Source organism: Abrus precatorius, unplaced genomic scaffold (genome assembly GCF_003935025.1).
Source record: "Abrus precatorius isolate BTA unplaced genomic scaffold, Abrus_2018 Scaffold4, whole genome shotgun sequence".
NCBI classification, from domain to species: domain Eukaryota; kingdom Viridiplantae; phylum Streptophyta; class Magnoliopsida; order Fabales; family Fabaceae; genus Abrus; species Abrus precatorius.
Genome location: NW_020874384.1, coordinates 8,185,142 through 8,197,633, shown reverse-complemented (window position 1 = coordinate 8,197,633; position 12,492 = coordinate 8,185,142). Strand labels below are relative to the sequence as shown.

The following is a 12,492-nucleotide window of genomic DNA, read 5'->3' as shown; positions in this document are numbered from 1 at the left end:
CTTATTTTCTTTTATTTTCCCAAGTAATTAGGAACCACTTGTCCTTTTATTATCTTTCCTTTCCTGCTTTTATGTTACTTTCCTTCAAACAGTCATGTTACCTCCCTTTCGTTCTTTTACTGAACTCTTGTTATCATTGTTCAGAGATGCCCTGAGTTCCATCAAGAGAAGCATCATCTTACCTTAAACTTTGAATACGTCATCTATAAAAAAGGGGGTGAACTTTTTTCTCTATTTTGCATTTATTTGTAGCTTACTTTTCCTGCACCGTACTAGATAAAAGACAAAAATATTTCCTCATTTCAATTATTTTCTTTTCCTTTTAATCTAGTTCTCTTTTGTGTTGTGCTTTTATGCTCTAATTGCATTTCCCATTCAACTATTACTCATTCTCATTTTTGTACATATTTACTGTCCCTACTATTTTGAACATATATTTTCTTGTTCCCCACTTCTTGCTTTTGCCAAACTTAGTCAACAAAAATAATTCCCTTTCCTTAATAGAGGTATTTCTTTTGAGTTGCCTCAAGATTGAGTGTAAGAAACTAAGTTTGGGGTGTTGATTATGCTTGTAGTTGCTTGAGGACAAGCAATCTCTTAAGTTTGGGGTGGTGGACAGCACAAATGTTCATAATACATGTAAAAAAAAAAATGATTGTCAAAGTCCATGATATCACAAACATAAGAATGAATGGATGAAAAAGGGGAAAAGAAAGAAAGAAAAATATAGCAAGGCATATGAGTTGAAAAAGGATCTCCACATAAGGCAAAATAAAATAAAAAAATTTGTGGTGAAAGAATGCTTGAAGCTCTTAAGCTACATCATTTAAGGCATTCCACTCTAGTTGTTGCACTAAATCACTCAAAAGAACTCCCTCCTCTTGAGTACCTACTTGATCTTGTCACCCTCCTTGGTTGAATTTGAGCCTATCCTAACCCTATTTGTGACCAACAAAGCCCTCATGATAGGTGGTTCGTTGTATCTAGGCAAAGGAGATTGAGAATATAGGCAAGCCTATGGTAAGTTGAGGCTAAATGCATGGATTGAGGGAAAACACTTAGCCTGAAATGTTGTTGAGTGATGAGTGAAACACCACCTTGTGAGATGGATAGTTTCTTTGCATTATGTGAGTCACATGAAACCTTGCTTGATTCTTTTGTTTCAATTTAGTGAGACTTTGCATGGAATATTTGACATGAATATGATTCCTCTGTTGAATGAGTCTATGGTTGTGAAGATGTTGGAAGTACTAATTAAAGCATGAAGTTGAAATGAAAATTTCTAAAAAATTTTCTTTGGATAAATCCAACCCTCTTCATTTGAATTGTTTGAATTTTGATTTGCTTGAGGACAAGCAAAAGTTTAAGTTTGGGGTTGTGATGAATCCACTTTTTATTATATTTTTACTTGCCTTTTTGGTGCTTCTTGATAGAAAAAATGGACTTAGATAGTGCAAATAATATAGAAATCACATTTTGAGTAAATTCATAGGTTTATTAATTTTTGGTTAATTTGCATTAGTTACATAGATATAGATTGCAATTTTAATTATCTTAATAATTTTGCAGAGTCCCTAAGTTAATTTTGAGAAATCTTGGCCCTTGGATGAAAGTTGCCCCCAAAGTAGCCACTTTTAGGAGTAAAAGTGGCAACTACAGCAAGTCTGGGCATTAAAGGTTCCAAAGTAGCTACTACTATCAAGCCCAAAAGTGGCAACTCTAGAAGCTCCAGGGACGCCAATATTAAAGCATTTCTGCGCGTGGCCACTATTGGCTCTCATAGTAGCCACGCGCACCAAAGTAGCCACTTTCAGCACAAATAGTAGCAACTCCATAGAATTGGCAACCCTTCAATCCTGTGCGTGGACACTTTCAAGGCCCAAAGTGGACACTTTCAAAGGCAAAAGTGGACACTTTGGTGACATGTCATCCACTATAAATAGATTTTAGGAATTAGGGTACGGGACTTTTGACACTTTACACAGTTTTTCTTTGCCAAATTGGGACAATTTCTTACACATTGGAGTCTTGGGTGACAGCCAAGGGTCCTCTATAGGTTTTAATTTTTAATTTCCCTTTTGATTTTTTGTTGAATTTACATTAATGTTGTTTACGTTCTTGCATTGCTTTCTCTCATTTGTGAAGCCCATTCACATGGAGGGCTAAACTTCCTTGTAATTCCTAGTCAATGCACATGAATCTTGAATTCTTGGGATTAATTGCAATACAAATCTTTCTTTCTTTTAATTTATTTACCCCAATCTCTGAATGAAATGGAACTTGCATGAAGGGAACATTGCTTAATGAACCCTAATTTACCTAACGAAATTCTAATTAAAAATTTCTTAATTTTGATTAATCTTTGAGGTTGCTTAATCTTAGGGATAGAGATTGGAGCCCATTAAGATGCTTAATTTTAATTGGGATATTAAAGCTAGTCTTCGCTTGTTAGATTAACTTAATTCAAGGGAAAGAAAGGGGATTATTGAATCATTTGAAAGAATAATGATAGAACTCATTGATTGACTAGGGATTACTCATTTTAATTGATTGAATTTCATTAATTCACATTTCGTTCTTGATTTAAATCTGAAAATTGACAAACCCCCTCCCCCCAATTTACTTGCTTTAAAATCCATGTTTACACTTGTTCAATGTATGTTCCCAACCAAAAATTCCTTGGAGATGAACTAGGATAACACCCTAGTACTGCATTCATTTCTTTGCATATTTGATGAGGATAAACGACAATCTTTTGCATGACGAGTAGCTAAAATTCGTTTCATTAATACTGGGCAGTGAAAGCTTGTAATCTGCACTATGACTCAGCTGGAGAGCAAAGAAAGCTTCAATTGCAAGAGCTGGAAGAGTTACGTCTAGAGGCATATGAAAATTCTAGAATTTATACGGATAAAACCAAGAGGTACCATGACAAGTTGATAGCCAGGAAAGAATTTTGTGTTTGTCAAAAGGTGCTCTTGTTCAACTCCCGCCTCAAATTCATGCCTGGAAAGCTTCGCTCCAGGTGGATTGGTCCATTTATAGTCACACAAGTTTCCCTAATGGTGCAGTGGAAATCAAGAGTGAATCCATTTCCAAATATTTCACAGTGAATGGACATCGCCTGAAGCATTTTTTAGAGAACTCAGTTCCTGTGGAGGAGATTGAAGAGGTGGATGTGTACTCCTCCATCATTTCTTCCAACCAAGACTCTTGCCATGAGTAAATCACTTCGCACGTCAAGCTAATGACGTTAAAGAAGTGCTCTGTGAGAGGCAACTCACAAGTGAATAAGCAATTTTGTTTTTCCCTTATTTCTCCTTTGCATTCCTTCAATTACATTTTTTTTGTCTTCATCTAAGGTGTAATGAGCTAAGCAATTTTTGATATGCTTCAATTTTGTGTAAATAACTCTTTGTGGATTCACAATTTGGTAGGAATTCTAGCAGCAGCAGCACTTTGGGCACTCATTCTTGCTAGGTACAATTCATCCTTCATGAAAGTGGCCACTCTCATAGGCTATAGTGACTACTTTGGCTCAAGGTAAGCAACTCCTTCTCTGTAGTTCCCACTTTTAAGAGTGGGAGTGTCCACTTTGGCGCCCAAGAGCTCGGTCATTTTGCGCGTGGACACTTTAGAGCTCCATAGTGGCCACGCGCAAATCTCCTTGCATGGTAGCCTCTCTGGAGTTCCCACTTTGAAGCTCCAAAGTCACCACGCGCAAATAGAGTGCCACACACCCTCACCGGAGTTCCCACTTTGAAGCTCCATAGTCACCACGCGCATATGCACACACACACCCTCACTGTAGTTGTCACTTTCTTGGATGAAAGTAGCCACGCACAAATTGGAATCAAATTTTAGCCTCTTAGGTGCTCCCACTTTTCTTGTTTGGAGTAGGCACGTACACCATTTGCACTATTTCCCTTGGGCCCAACCCAAAGTAGGCACTAATTCCTTTGAAAGTGAACACGCTTACTATTTCACACACTCCTCCCACTTCACGACGCACCTCACACCACCCAACGCCCAGCACGCACCATTTTCACGTCACCATTTCACACACCCATTCACACCCACTCACTCCTAGGTCCAAAACGCACTTTCCCATACCACAGCCAAGGCTTCAAGCAAGGTAATTCTCTCAATTTCTCTCCATTTATGGTTAGGGTTCATAGATTCCCCAATTTGGGCCTTTTTAATTTTACTCCTTTTTTTTTATTGAAATTGAGGTGTAATTCTTGTGTAATTGAGCATTCTTACATGAATTAGAGAGGGTGAGGTCCTTAAATTGCACCCAATGGGGTGTATTATCCCCATCCAATTGGGCGTTCCCACTTTTGCCTCCAATAGTGGCCACGCCCACTTCCTCGTTACTATGACTTCTATTTATCGTTTTTATTATGCCTCCCCTCTTTCATTTTTATGCTCTAAACATGCCAATAATGCTATTAAACTTCTTGTTCATGTATGTTAGTGCTTGAATTTGGTTCGTGCCCAATTCCATTTAGTTTTGACCCTTCCATTTTGCTGTTTTGCTTTTCAATTCCATGCCATTTTACTTTTGCTGCACTTGATCCTCATGCATATTACAAAATTAACCATGATTGTTGCTCTTTCTGGGTGTTGAACATGCTTTTCGTGACTTTAATTTCACTAATTGCTGCATTATGATCCTTGAGTAAAAGCCTTAAAAGCCATATTCTGCTACCCATTTGATTTCTATACATAGTAAACATATGCCACACCATTCTCTGTGCTTAATTGTTCTTGCCTATACCATTTGAGCTCCATGTTTATAAGCTATGTACCATGATTGAAATTGGTTGCCCTCTGAGTCATATGTAGCACTATACATCCTGTTGCACACAAATTACTTAGGATGGTATCAAATTATTTTTGTAGCCCCTGGTTTAATTGCTTGCTTTTGTGTGTTACTATGGAAGGTTGACCCAATTTTCCTGCACTACCCATTCACATATTCCTTCTTCTCTGCAGAAAATGTCAAGCAATCCTAGAAGGAGCACACCTAGAACCAAAAGGAGTAGGACAACTGAAGCCTCATCATCTCAACCCCCTCCTACTCATGACCCGAGGTTTAGGTCCCCAGAGAAGGAACAATATTTCAAAGAGAACATCCTGCGGTGCCAGATCGTCTAGGACAGGAATTTTGAAATCCAGCAGGGGATATTTCCACAGTTTCAGGAGGAGATAGACAGGCGTGGCTGGGGACTTTTCACCTCCTGTGCAGGCAATAGGTGGAAGGACATCACCCAGGAATTCTATGCTAATGCCCTGCGCTTGGAAGATGACATTTACCCCCCCAGGCACACCATGGTCAGGGGTAAGCAAGTTAGCTTCAGTCGAGCCACCATCCAGAGGGTTTTAAACATCCCTCCTCTGCAGAAGCAACCTGGCCAGCTGGATTTTACTGCATTCTACAAATAAAAGGAAAAAGATTACCAGCCTATACTTCAAGCAATCTGCATTGAAGGAGAAAATTAGGAATTTGATTGTAAAATGCAGCCCAAGAATCTGACCACTAAACACCTTCTCCCTCCTGCCAAGGTGTGGAGTATCTTCGTTGTCAGCTCGTTCATGCCAGTCATCCACACCTCCACCATTGCAGTAAAGAGGGCAGAACTCATCTATGCTATTCTCACTAGCATGCCCATCCATGTTGGGGAGGTCATCAGCAGCGCCATGCTGGAAGTCCTTAAAAGGAGCGGAGATTCTTTAGGTTTTCCCTCTCTAATCACTATGTTGTGCCAGGATGCAGGTGTTGATTTTGGAGACTACCAGCAGAGAATTAAAGCACTTCCTCCCATTTCCACGGCCTTGGTGAAGGACCTATTTAAGCCAAAGAAGTCTTCAGACCCAGGTCTCACCCTGTCAGCCGAATACAAGAAGGAGACCCCTGCAACACTCAAGGAACAGCTGCAGCAGATAGCACAGAGGCAGACTGCCATCCACTCTGGTCAGACCAGCATGCTCCTCCTCATGGAGACCATGATGCTGAACATTGGCAAGAAGATGGGGATGACTTCAGACCAAATCTATCAGGCCCACCGTTTCCCTGCCCCTTTCCTCCGAGCTGCTATTCAGAATGACCTGCCTCCATTCAATCCTAATGCACCAATAGATGCCCCCAACTCCAGTTCCTAAGAGGAAGCAGAAGAAGTAGAGGAAGATGAAGAAGCCACTTCTTCCACCTCTGATGAAGATGCCATTTAGTCTGCTTTTCGTGTTTTCTTTTATTTCTCTGCGTGTACTTATTTTCTTTTATTTTCCCAAGTAATTAGGAACCACTTGTCCTTTTATTATCTTTCCTTTCCTGCTTTTATGTTACTTTCCTTCAAACAGTTATGTTACCTCCCTTTCGTTCTTTTACTGAACTCCTGTTATCATTGTGCAGAGATGCCCTCAGTTCCATCAAGAGGAGCATCATCTTACCTTAAACTTTGAATACATCATCTATAAAAAGGGGGGTGAACTCTTTGTCTCTATTTTGCAATTATTTGTAGCTTACTTTTCCTGCACCGTACTAGATAAAAGACAAAAATATTTCCTCATTTCTTCTATTTCTTTTCCTTTTAATCTAGTTCTCTTTTGTAATTTGCTTTTATGCTATGATTGCATTTCCCATCCAACTCTTACTCATTCTCATTTTTGTACATATTTACTGTCCCTACTATTTTGAAAATATTTTCTTGTCGGGTGAATTGTATTCTCATTTTGTAAGTTATTATCACCTTTTCCATGATAGTGAATTGAGCCTTTTTACTCCTTTTCTGTGTGCATATTACATGTATTTTTGCATTCATCTTCTAGAACTTGCCTTGTTTCTTAATTAAATATGCATTGGGCAATTTTCCATCTAGATGATTGAGGCCTTCTTTACACATACCCTTCCCCCCACCCTTGCACTTCACTTCCTTGTTTCCCACTTCTTGCTTTTGCCAAACTTAGTCAACAAAATAATTCCCTTTCCTTAATAGAGGTATTTCTTTTGAGTTGCCTCAAGATTGAGTGCAAGAAACTAAGTTTGGGGTGTTGATTATGCTTGTAATTCCTTGAGGACAAGCAATGTCTTAAGTTTGGGGTGGTGGACAGCATACATGTTCATAATACATGTAAAAAAAAATTGATTGTCAAAGTCCATGACATATAAAAAAATAATATGAATGAATGAATGAGAAAGGAGAAAAGAAAGAAAGAAAAATATAGCAAGGGTTTTGAGTTGAAAAAGGATCTCTACATAAGGCAAATAAAAAAAATGTGGTGAAAGAATGCTTAAACCTCTTAAGCTATATCATTTAAGGCATTCCACTCTAGTTGTTGCACTAAATCACTCAAAAGAACTCCCTCCTCTTGAGTACCCACTTGATCTTGTGTCCCTCCTTGATTAAATTTGAGTCTATCCTAACCCCATTTATGACCAACAAAGCCCTCATGATAGGTGGTTCATTGTGTCTAGGCAAAAGAGATTGAGAATATGGGCAAGCCTATGGTAGGGTGAGGCTAAATGCATGGATTGAGGGAAAACACTTAGCCTGAAATGTTATTGAGTGATGAGTGAAACACCACCTTGTGAGATGGATAGTCTCTTTGCATTATGTGAGTTACATGAACCTTGCTTGATTCTTTTGTTTCAATTTAGTGGGACTTTGCATGGAACATTTGACATGAATATGATTCCTCTGTTGAATGAGTCTATGGTTGTGAAGATGTTGGAAGTGCTAATTAAAGCATGAAGTTGAAATGAAAATCTCTAAAAAAAATTTTTTGGATAAATCCAACCCTTTTCATTTGATTTGTTTGAATTTTGATTTGCTTGAGGACAAGCAAAAGTTTAAGTTTGGGGTTGTGATGAATCCACTTTTTATTATATTTTTACTTGCCTTTTTGGTGCTTCTTGATAGAAAAAATGGACTTAGATAGTGCAAATAATATAGAAATCATATTTTGAGTAATTATCATAGGTTTATTAATTTTTGGTTAATTTGCATTTAATTACATAGATATAGATTGCAATTTTAATTGTCTTAATAATTTTGCAGAGTCCCCAAGTTAATTTTGAGAAATTTTGGTCCTTGATGAAAGTTGCCCCCAAAGTAGCCACTTTTAGGAGCAAAAGTGGCAACTACAGCAAGTCTGGGCATTAAAGGTTCCAAAGTAGCCACTATCAAGCCCAAAAGTGGCAACTCCAGAAGCTCCAGGGACGCCAATTTTGAAGCATGATGCGCGTGGCCACTATTGCCTTTCAAAGTGGCTACACGTATCCAAAGTTCCCACTTTCAAGACCAATAGTGGCAACTCCAGAAGCTCCAGGACGCTAATTTTGAAGCATTTCTACGCGTGGACACTATTGGCTCTCATAGTAGCCATGCGCACCAAAGTAGCCACTTTCAGCACAAAAAGTGGCAACTCCACGAAGTGGCAAACCTTTCATTCTGCGCATGGACACTTTCAAGGCCCAAAGTGTACGGGACTTTGATGACATGGCTCACAGTATAAATAGATTTAGGAATTAGGGTACGGGACTTTTGACACTTTATACATCGTTCTTGATTTAAATCTGGAAATTGACAAACCCACCCCCCCCCAATTTACTTGTTTTAAAATATATGTTTACACTTGTTCGATGTATGTTCTCAACCAAAAATTCCTTGGAGATGAGCTAGGATAACACCTTAGTACTGCATTCATTTCTTTACATATTTGATGAGGATTAACGACAATCTTTTGCATGACGAGTAGCTAAAATTCGTTTCATCACTGACATGTCATCCACTATAAATCGATTTTAGGAATTAGGGTACGGGACTTTTTACACTTTACAAATTTTTCCTTTGCCAAATTGAGACAATTTCCCAGAACATTGGTGTCTTGGGTGACAGCCAAGGGTCCTCTATAGGTTTTAATTTCCAATTTCCCTCTTGATTTTTGTTGAATTTACATTAATGCTGCTTACATTCTTGCATTTCTTTCTTTCATTTGTGAAGCCCATCCACATGGGGGGCTAAACTTTCTTGTAATTCCTAGTCAATGCACATGAATCTTGAATTCTTGGGATTAATTGCAATACAAATCTTTCTTTCCTTGAATTTATTAACCCCAATCTCTGAATGAAATGGAATTTGCATGAAGGGAACATTGCTTAATGAACCCTAATTTACCTAACGAAATTCTAATTCAAAATTGCTTAATTTTGATTAATCCTTGAGGTTGCTTAATCTTAGGGATAGAGATTGGAGCCCATTAAGATGCTTAATTTTAATTGGGATGTTAAAGTTAGTTTTCGCTTGTTAGATTAACTTAATTCAAGGGAAAGAAAGGGGGATTATTGAACCATTTGAAAGAATAATGATGGAACTCATTGCTTGACTAGGGATTACTCATTTTAATTGATTGAATTTCATTAATTCACATTTCGTTCTTGATTTAAATCTGGAAATTGACAAACCCTCCCCCCCAAATTACTTGCTTTAAAATCCATGTTTACACTTGTTCGATATATGTTCCCAACCAAAAATTCCTTGGAGATGACCTAGGATAACACCCTAGTACTGCATTCATTTCTTTGCATATTTGATGAGGATTAACGACTATCTTTTGCATGACGAATAGCTAAAATTCGTTTCATCAAATTGGCACTGTTACCGGGGAATTTTTGGTGCTGAACTTATGTTGAACATGATTAGTGCTCTGTTTTTGTGTTTTGCATGTTAGTGTGTTTGTTTCATTTTTGAGTTCTTGAATTGTGTTGATAGTCATACGAATTTTATGATTTGTTTCTGCATTGTTATTGCAAGATTTTCTGCATCATTTCCTTCATATTACTCTGTTTTTCTACACTTTTGGTGCATAATTCTGCAGAATTCTGCAAAATTATTTTAAACTGTTCTTGTTATTTCATTTACTCAATTTGATTTCAATTTAGTTAGTTGATATTTGGTGCATGACCCGATCAAACCCTGGGGATTTGTATCCATTAGACCAGGAGATTGATAGGACTTTTTATAGGAACATTAGGACACATAGGGATCACTCTAAACACTCTGAATCATCATCATCACCTACTGCATCTTTGCAATCTGTGACACCAAATTTTGTTTACTCTTCTCCATTTTCACTTAACTCTAGTATTGGAGCAATGACAGGTGATGAGAGGACTCTTAAGGAGCTAGTTGCACCGGATGTCACATACCAAACATTGTGCATCCAATATCCAGATGTGGACGCCCCTTTTGTTTTGAAAACTGGATTAATTCACCTTCTACCTAAATTCCATGGTTTTGCAGGTGAAGACCCTCACAAACACTTGAAGGAGTTTCACATTGTATGTTCCACCATGAGACCTCAAGGTGTTCCGGAGGAGCATGTCAAATTGAAGGCTTTTCTTTTTTCATTAATGGACACCGCAAAGGATTGGCTCTACTATCTTCCATCTGGCTCTATTACAAGTTGGGACACCCTCAAGAGATTATTCCTGTAAAAAAATTTTCCTGCCTCAAGAGCTGCCTCAATAAGAAAGGAAATATGTGGTATTAGGCAGTTGGAAAGGGAAAGTTTGTATGAATATTGGGAGCGTTTCAAGAGACTTTGTGCTAGCTGCCCCCATCATCAGATAAGTGACTAGCTCCTAATCCAATACTTCTATGAGGGCTTACACCCAATGGATAGGAGCATGATCGACGCAGCTAGTGGGGGAGCCCTAGTTGACAAGACTCCCGCTACCGCTAGAAACCTCATTGAAAATATGGCAGCTAACTCTCAACAGTTTGCTACAAGGCAAAATTCTCTCATGTTCAGGAGTGTCAATGAAATTCAAACTTCAGATTCACACAAGCTGGAGCATAAGCTAGATGAGTTGGCTTCTATGGTAAAATAGTTGGCATCCATCCAAAAGAATTCTGTTGCATATACACCTCCACCTCCATTCATTCCAGCAATGCTTTGTGGGATTTGTTTATCTACGGATCACTTCACTGATAGTTGCCCCACATTGCAAGAAACTGAATCTTCGGAAGGTAATCCTCAAGCTTACGCTGCTAATATTTATGCTAACAAATTCTCTTTTCAGCAGTCGCAACAACAACAAAGCTGGGATTTATCTTCTAATAGATATAATCCCGGTTGAAGGAACCATCCTAACTTAAGGTGGGGAGGAAATGCACAGCATCAAGGCTCTAGCCAATCATCCAACAACCATTTCCAACCGCATCAAGCTGGACAAAGCAAGCCATATTCAGCCCAACAACATCACCATCCATCATCTTCATCTCAACAGCACCATCAAACATCCCCTTCACTAGCTCCTGCACCTCAAAAGAGTGAGTCATCTTTGGCAGACCTTGTGAAGCAACTCACCATGAGTAATCTCAATTTCCAGCAACAGAGTCAGGCCTTCCAACAACAGACTCAAGCAAGTATCAAGACCTTGGAGAATCAAATGGGTCAACTTGCTTCAACCCTAAATCAACTTCAATCTCAAGGCTCAGGCAATCTCCCTGCACAAACTGTAACAAACCCAAAGAATGTGAGTGCCATTACATTGAGATCTGGTAAGGTGATGCAAGAGCCAGAAATGCCTAAGGAGAAGGATCGTAGTTGCACTTTAGCTGCAGAAGGTGAAGGAGGAGAGATTAAGAGCCAAGAGCAGCCTGCACCTATGCCCATACCATGTTAACCAAAAGTGGTAGACAAAGAGGAGAGGTCCATTCCTATTTCCTTCCCTCAAAGAATGGTTCAGCCCAGCAAGAAGCAAGAAGAGGTTGATAAAGAAATTCTGGATACTTTCAGAAAAGTTGAAGTCAATATCCCCTTGTTAGATGCTATCAAGCAAATCCCAAAGTACGCCAAATTCCTTAAGGACTTGTGCACTCACAGAAGGTGGCTAAAGGGTAATGAAAGAGTGAACATGGGGAGGAATGTATCAACTCTTTTTGAGAGGCAGAAAACTTCTATGCCTGAGAAATGCAAAGATCCAGGGACGTTTACTATTCCCTGCATTATAGGCAACAATAGGATAGATAATGTCATGCTTGATTTAGGTGCATATATTAATGTTATGCCTTTATCTACCTTCACATATTTGTCTCTTGGACCATTGCAGCCCACAGGTGTCATCATCCAGCTAGCAAACAGGAGCACAGCACATCCAGCTGGACTTGTGGAGGATGTGTTAGTGAAGGTGAATGACCTCATTTTTCCAGCTGATTTTTACATCCTTGACATGAAAGAGTCAATAGATAGTGTTGCACCAATCATTTTGGGAAGACTGTTCTTAAAGACTGCGAGAACGAAGATTGATGTGCATGCCGGATCACTTACTATGGAGTTTGGAGACAATGTTGTCCGCTTTAACATACTGGATGCTATGAAGCACCCAAATGAAGAACACTCTGTTTTCCACATTAACCATCTTGATGAATTAATAGATGATAGTTTGTCTGAATTTCTAGGAGGAGACTCTCTCTTTAATTTTTC

General features: G+C 38.8%; 1 non-coding gene across 1 annotated transcript; it reads right to left on the bottom strand.

Moving 5' to 3' along the window:
- Positions 1 to 10,527: 10,527 nt before the first annotated feature.
- LOC113866460 lies at positions 10,528 to 10,632 on the bottom strand. The gene has a single exon (XR_003505100.1). It is a non-coding gene; the product is annotated as a small nucleolar RNA R71 (small nucleolar RNA).
- Between the last annotated feature and the right edge of the window lie 1,860 nt (positions 10,633 to 12,492).